Source organism: Poromitra crassiceps, assembly GCF_964638095.1.
Source record: "Poromitra crassiceps genome assembly, chromosome: 26".
Taxonomy (NCBI): domain Eukaryota; kingdom Metazoa; phylum Chordata; class Actinopteri; order Beryciformes; family Melamphaidae; genus Poromitra; species Poromitra crassiceps.
Window position 1 is genome coordinate 6,325,747 of NC_139640.1, and position 8,827 is coordinate 6,334,573.

An 8,827-nucleotide genomic window follows, 5' to 3' on the forward strand; every position below is an offset into this window, starting at 1 on the left:
CGCTGGGACGGCGCTATCGGGCACCTCCCTGCAGAACAAACCGTTACTCCAAATCCTTCATTCCTTCAGCCATTCGGCTGTTGAATGCAGAGAAGTAGAAAACTGCACTGACTGTATGCATGTAGTAGGCACTGAACCAACAACACTGCGTATCCTAGCATTTGCACTTTTTCTGTATGCAATTTTTTTTTACTTTTTATCTTATTTTACTTTTTATTTTATTTATTTTTATGTGTCTTCTAAAACCAACTGTTTACACATGCACCCTATGCACTTTACATGTGTACAAACAATGTTGCGTCTTGCACCCTTGCGGCTCAGATCCATGTACGCTGAAGGACACGAGGAACCAAAATGCACTATCTCGGTTTGATCACACTGAGCTCCTTTCTTATTTCCCTTCCTGTGTATGTATGTATTTTGTATCCTGTGACAGAACTGAGATACATTGTGTTTACCTGCAACGGTGATGAACTGTAGAAACTGAATTGCCCCTTGGGGATAAATAAAGTTTTCTCAACTCAACTCAACTCAACTCATACCCTTGCAAGCATAAGCATGTATACTCTAGCTGAGCCGGTCCTGACCACCCTGGGGCTCTAAGCAAATGACTGCTAAAGGGGCCCTCCTATACCTGAACCATGAGCCATGTAAAGCAAACTGAAGTAGTCACCTTAAGACAGGTAAACACAGCAGCAAACAAGGACAAAATAAGAAGAACATCCACAAACTGTAGCTCCCGTTTAGATTGAATAGCCATCTAAAGACGTGACGTTTGGAGCGACTGAATAGGCTCACAGCTCTTCTTCAGACAGGAGCTACCAGGGTGTGGACCACCTTCTTTTTTTCCTGTGAGCAATGTGTGTGCTTTCGGACCAAACCGATCTGATTATTTACTGTGGCAATTCAAGTGAATCTGAATCTGAAAAGGTTCCTCTTGTGCTGAGAGAGTACCTACTCTGAAGTACAAGTTCCTCAAAACAGTGCATGCCCCCGGACAGGGCAGGGCGTCTGTGGTCCAGGGATATTCTGATTGGGGCTGAGCCCCCCCAAAGGTCTAATCCTAAAACTGCCCCTGGTCAATGTCAATCCATTGCTTTCCATCTTGCATTAGTCCAGAGTTGTAACTAAACTTGACTGAGAGAGACTAGATACCGACGCTGTCAACTTTTAGAACAGAGGTTAAAAAATTCTTGCTCAACCAGATTGTCCTATAATTAGGACTTTGCCTTCCAAATGGCTCTGCACATCCTAGCTGCTATAAATGATCATTTGTTTTTTGTGTATTGTTTATTAATATCTGTAACGGCTGCCATGCAGCTTCTTAACTTTAAATGTATTTGATACAGATGACTTGTTTTTATGTTTTTACGTTTACACTGTGCTCCCCTTCCCCCTCCCCGGCCTCAACACACACCCAACTGCCCACGGCACATGCACACACGCACTTAAGCTGCACGCACACACACACTTTACCACACACCAGCACACTCTTAAGGACCACAATGGAAATAACCCCCCGTGGCTTTTTTGTGTTTTTATCCTTTTGATTCTATGACTTAATCTTGTACTAATGTACCTGTACTAAAACTATTACTAAATTTGTACTTTGTACCTGTTTAACCTGTACTTGCACTGTGTGAATGAGTCAATAAATGTCATCAATCAATCTGTCCCCCCTGCTGCTTGAAAGCACGAGATTCATTTTGTGCATATGAACGTCTACTCATGCATAGCCTGAACACTTATCTTTTCTGAGCTGTAGTCTATAAACGCCGTTGCCCGTTGGCGTTCATCAAGTGTAATAAATAGTTGTATTTCACTCTCACCTTTGTCACCTTTGCACAAAGTCACAGAGCACAGCCCTGGAAGTGGCTGACACAGACAGACCAAGAGATGCACTGCAGCTTGGGTTAGCAAAGCAGACAGACTAGAGGCGGCATTCCGACAAAATTGTCGGAATGGAGATCTGTCTCGCCATTGCGAAAGAACCCTAACCCGGGGGACCGGCTGGAGCTAACCTCTCCCAGCCCCCACGTCTAAACCTAACCTCTCCCACCCCCCGTGCCTAAACCTAACCTCCTGCAGACCCTAACCCTAACCTCTCCCAACCCCCACGCCTAAACCTAACCTCCCCCAGAACCTAACCCTAACCCTAACCTCTCCCACCCCTGTAGGCTAAACAACTCAAGATGTCGGAATGGCGGACCTAATATCTTTCGCAATGGCGAAACCTTTTTTGGAGATAAAAAGGGCCGCCTCTCCGAAAGAGGCGAAAGCATAGAAGTCAATGATCGGAATGCCGACACTTCGGAATGGCGAGAACCTTTTTTGGCGAAACCTTTTTTGGAGATAAAAAGGGCCGCCTCTCCGAAAGAGGCGAAAGCATAGAAGTCAATGATCGGAATGCCGACACTTCGGAATGGCGAGATGACCCCGTTTAATGCTTCTGTTATTTGCTGATTTGCTGACATCACGGGGGAAGGCGGGGCCCTTGCATCATTTGTTGGCCCTGAATTATGCCTATACAAGAGCCGCAATCCAGCATCGCGTAGCAACAAACAGGCCGGAAATTGACCGCACGAATAGTGAGTATATAGGGCTGATGGACACAAATACATCCTGCATGTTCACATACACCAAACTGATACATCCTGCATGTTCACATACACCAAACTGATACATCCTGCATGTTCACATACACCAAACTGATACATCCTGCATGTTCACATACACCAAACTGATCATTTGAGATGAGTTCAGGCATGTTTGCAGCCTATGTTTATGCTGTCAGCCTCTGGCTATAAAGCAAGATACTTAAATACTCGCATAACACGTCATTCCTCTCCAACTCTCGCTCCAGTGGCTTCCCTACACCCCCAAATATCCAGACCACGGTCCAGTCCAACCTACACCCCCAACCACCCAGAGCATGGTCCAGTCCAACCTACACCCCCACCCACCCAGAGCATGGTCCAGTCCAACCTACACCCCCAACCACCCAGAGCATGGTCCAGTCCAACCTACACCCCCAACCACCCAGAGCATGGTCCAGTCCAACCTACACCCCCAACCACCCAGAGCATGGTCCAGTCCAACCTACACCACCACCCACCCAGAGCATGGTCCAGTCCAACCTACACCCCCAACCATCCAGAGCATGGTCCAGTCCAACCTACACCCCCAACCACCCAGAGCATGGTCCAGTCCAACCTACACCCCCAACCACCCAGATCATGGTCCAGTCCAACCTACACCCCCACCCACCCAGAGCATGGTCCAGTCCAACCTACACCCCCAACCATCCAGAGCATGGTCCAGTCCAACCTACACCCCCAAACATCCAGAGCATGGTCCAGTCCAACCTACACCCCCAACCACCCAGAGCATGGTCCAGTCCAACCTACACCCCCAACCACCCAGAGCATGGTCCAGTCCAACCTACACCCCCAACCACCCAGAGCATGGTCCAGTCCAACCTACACCCCCAAACATCCAGACCACGGTCCATTCCAATCGTACACATCCAGTCCTGAGATACGCTGGGCTGATATTGCCATATAGTTACAAATCAGATATTGGACTGTGTTTTACTTCCACCTCCAAAATAGCTTTTGTTCATTTACAGGCGTCTTATTGGAAAATTGCCACCTTACGTCCCGGTGTTGTTAAATCAGTATCTTGGTCCGTATCTTCCTCGATCAAAGGATGGGCTTGTTCGTTAAGGTTCCCCGTATTCACACAGAATTTGGTAAGAGTGCTTTTTTTTTTCTTTTTTTGAGGCAGACTTGTTAATCTTTTTCTCGATATGTGCTGCTGATACAGGACATTTACAAACAGTGTTGGGCAAGTTACATTCAAAATGTAATATACAGTTTACAATATTACTGTCTGTGTAGACTCTACACAGAGTTACTCATTACTTATTACACTACTTTTACATTACTTTCACCAAAATGACAGGAGTAGCAGAATGACATTGCCACCCTGGAACCAAAATGATTTAAACTGTCTTGAAGGCAGTGTAAACCGTCCAAAATTCTAAATGTTAAGCTTTTCCTTTGTTATTGTCATCTATTAGTGGTTATTTGCATAAAAACTCACAATTTGAATAGGAAATGATTGTATCTTTATTTAAATATATGCTTTGATTTTTTTTTTAACTCAATTTGTAGCTTGTGTTGTAAGAGTGCTTTCTTGTTTGCTGCTCCACACTCGTGGAATACTCTTCGAGACACGTTGAAGATAGGTTCTTGCCGTTCTCTTGGTCAAGACCATGAGAGGACAGTCATGTATCTTTCTGTATCTGCTCTGATTGATTTTTGATCATTATTTGATGTGATTTTGCTGTTATATTCAATTCTGTATTTATTAACTTGTTTATTGTTTTGCATTGCATTGTATTGTATTGTACACTCGGCTGAACTGAAAATGAGCGGGCTCTCTCAGCGTTCCGAGTTGAAATAAATGCTTGAAATGCTCAACATTCCTCCTCCATCACAGCTTGTCTGTGTCTGTCTAGGATGGTTGTCTAATAAAGCCTGAATTTCCAAGATTCCTTTTGAGGCAGACAATTATTATATATCATTATTTTTATTTTCTTTAATTTCACATTACTGACCAGACAAATTCTTCCAGTGTGGTGTGGGAGCATTAGCCTATACTAAGCACCCCCAGCAGCAGCAGCAGTCTGTCAAACCTGCAATTAAACCTGCCTTGGAGCTGCAAACCCAGCCAAGTCTTTTTCTAGTGCAGAGTTGTTACGTCACACGATGGTCTACTCTACAATGTAGACTCTACATACAGAATGATGGCTTTTCCACCCTGTGAAATTAAATGATACAATATATAGCCTATTCTTGTATCTCACCTGCACACGTTGCTTTTCTAACTAGTTCACTTCACTAAATAACTTGAGTGAACTTGGAATAGACCAAACTATATAACACTATACAGTGATTAGATGGTCATCAGATGAAAGTTGTTGTAACTCACCTGTATGTGACTGCTGAGGGACTTCAAGAGAAGTAAAAGAAGAGGTGCCTAAAGCGTTAAATAAGGCAGACAGGAGGAGGAGGAGAGATGAGTTGCTGAGTGCTGGTTGGCTGATGCAGCAGAAACAGGTTAAACAAGAATGTCCCTGTCCCTGTCCATTTAGATCTACAGCTGAAGTTAGAAGTTTACATACTCAGGTTTAAATTCATCATATATATATATAAATATATATATATAAATATATATATATAAATATATATATATATATATATATATATATATATATATATATATATATACAGTATATATATTTATATATATGTTTGATGTGTACAAGAATGTCCCTGTTCATTTAGATCTACAGCTGAAGTTAGAAGTTTACATACTTAGGTTTAAATTCATCATATATATATAAATATATATATATAAATATATATATACATATATATATATATATATATATATATATATTTATGAAAAATTAAAGGAACCACCGCAACACCGAAAATGACTTACTGACATTTATTTGTGAACAACGCGTTTCGCGTACAGCTTCATCAGGTTCACAGAAACCTTTTCTGATTTGATCAAATCGAGGAACCTAGTAGACACTTGGAGAATACAACAGCCCACTGATAAAGAATTTTCATTTTACTCACATGCCCATAAATCCTACAGCAAAATTTATTCTTTTTGAATAGACTCCCAGTTAATTTCCCACGTTGTTAACACAAAATACCATAACATTTTGATTTCTGACCACGCCCCTTTGACTATTTCGCTGAACCCCTCTCTTCCTAAACAAAGCTATTCTTGGCGTCTTAACCCTTCCTTACTCGCCGATGGGAAATGTATAGAATATATTACCACCAAATTAAAGCACTTTATAGAATGTAACGACAACAGAGAAGTATCAGATTCCACACTATGGGAAACATTAAAAGTTGTTATTCGTGGGGATATAATCACCTACGAATCCACAGCGAAGAAAAAGAGAGAGAGGCGCCTAAAATTGAAAATATTCTTCCTTCCTTCGAAGCGGCATATCAGAACTCAACATCCTCAGAGGACTACAATAAGATATTGAAGATAAAATATGAATATAATTGTATCCTGGGTGGCCAAATAAGTACCCTCCTGTTAAACCTGAGACAAAAGCAATTTGAATTGGGAGATAAGCCAGAGAAACTTTTGGCACGACAGCTCAAGTGCGCTCAGGCTTCCAGATTAATCTCTTCTATCAAATCAAGGAAATAAATGACCGTTTTAAGGGAATTTTACAGTGAGCTTTACTCGTCTAAGTGTGATGCCACTCGGTCTGATTTGAGTGACTTTTTTTTACTCTTTTGAGACACCCAAGCTCAGTGACGCTGCCAGAGAGGACCTAGGGCCGTTTCTCGATACCAAGAATGCATTCTTGTTCTTGTGTTCTTGGGGAGAACGTTCTTGCTAGTCGTTCTTGGAAGAATGAACTTGCTAGGTCACAAGCACACATGACGCTGTTGGCCGTTTGAGACGATGCATTCTTGAGGGTATTGCGCAATACCAGCGCAGAGGCCGCCTGCAGTACTACACAAATAAAAAGCTCAGCTGATGTAGATGCAGCCAATTGTGCTCTGGAACTTTTTGCCATTTTTCGCCATAAATGTTCGTAAAGTGGCACTTATTGAAACCTACTACCCTGCTTGTAGGCATCAAAAGTCATCAGAAATTAATTTAGTGATGAAATAAAACTTTAAATTGTAAAAAACTTTCCAGAGCTTATGGCGTCTTCTCTGCTGCGTTCTGCCTCTGCTTATGCCGAAATGCATGCTGGGATATCTGCCTTGCCAAGTTGACACAAGTCACCAACCAGGGCATCCTCGGTAAAGTGGGCGTGTCGAGAACATCCGGGAATTTTAAGCGTTCTTGGCGAAATGTGAACTTTGTATTGGAACAGTACTTGGGCTGCGACTGATGACGTTTCACTGATTTTACAGTGGAAGAAATAGCTTCCGCCATTAAATCATTCCCGTCAGGTAAAGCAGCTGGTCCGGTTTTACAAAAGATTCTCTGACATCCTCGCCCCACTCCTCCTCTCAGAATGACATCTAGCTCTGACGAGGACAACATTTTGCCTAAGACACTATATGAAGCTAACATCTCACTCATCTTAAAGAAAAGGGGAAGGAGCAAGCAGATCCGGCCTCATTTCTAACAACGATGAGTCTGCCTACCGAAATGAGGTTCAGAGGCTGGAGGAATGGTGCCGCGGTCTCAACCTGGAGCTCAACACCAAAAAGACCAAGGAAGTGATTATAGACTTTCGCAGGTCAAGCCACCACAACCACTCCCCCCTGTTCATCAACGGGGAGGCAGTGGAGATCGTCACATCTTTCAAATTCCTTGGTCTGACCATCACAAAGAAGCTGTCTTCGAGCGCCAACACAGCCGCCATGATTGGCAAAGCACAGCAACGCCTCTTCTACTTAAGGAAACTTAAGCGTGAAAAACTCCCACAGAGGCTCCTAGTGAACTTCTGTCGATGTGCCGTTGAGAGCGTGCTGACATACTGTCTGTCAGTGTGGTTCTCCAGCTGCTGCACCAAAGCAGACCAGCACGCTCTGCAGCGTGTCATCAAAACGGCGGTCAAAATCATTGGGACTTCGCTCCCGGACATCCACTCCCTCTACTCCTCCCGCTGCCTGCGCCGCGCCCACAGCATCATCAAGGACTCATCTCACCCCGGCTCATCATCTGTTCGTCCTCCTGCCCTCAGGTAGGAGATACAGGTCCATCCGCTCTAAAACCTCCAGGATGCTTCACAGCTTTTTCCCACAAAACACGATTAAAAAACACGATTTCAGACGGAAGCCCGTCTTTATTGTCACACGAACACACTACAACACATGCATGCGGCCACAACACACACTCATGCTGACGGTGGCCGGTGAAATATGTCCTCTGCATTTGACCCATCCAGGCTTGTCCTTTCCTCCGGGGGGGCAGGCCAGGAGCAGTGGTCACTTTTTCTTTCCAGCGCCCAGGGACCATCATTGGACCAACTTCAGATGTTGTCGTCACTGGTCGGATGACGATCTTCTGCATGTTTTTAGTGGGGGTTATGTACGGAGGAACCCCCTGGGGGGTACGGGGAGAACATGCAAACTCCACACAGAAAGGCCCTTTCGACGAGATAGCCCACCTGGGCAGTAGGCACTGAAGATATGGGGGGGGTCACAACTCCAGCGCCCACAGCGTCCCAGGCGAGAATCGAACTCAGGACCTTCTAGCTGTGAGGCGACAGCGCTACCGACTGCGCCACCGTACCCCTTAAAATAAGGAACGCTTCACGAATTTGCGTGTCATCAAGCTGTCAGCTTGCTGAACACTACCCCTCAAAACACAACACAACCCCCCCCCCCCCACCCCCGAAGAATGAACTCTGACCAACTCTGACTGTCTCACACCTTTCATGTTCACAAACTCTGTACAATATTCTGGACTCACTGTTTACATGCACCACTGAACAGTCACAAACTCTGATGCCTTTATAGAATAATGTATTTTTTTATTGTATGTATTTATTATTTGGGTCGATGCACTTTACCTGGTGTTTCACTGTACGTCTCTGGGAGATGCTTGTCTATATCTCGTTGTTGGAGTAATTTAACAATGACAATAAATATACTTGAACTTGAACTTGAAACTTGGGCTCTCTGTAACTTGATCCCCGGGTCTGTCTGTCTCTCAGGTGTAATAATCCCACAACGACCACAGCTTTAACAAGCATCACAGGCTGTGTAAACAGTGTAAAGTGGGCTCTAAGCGAGGGGGGGGAAAAATTATTATT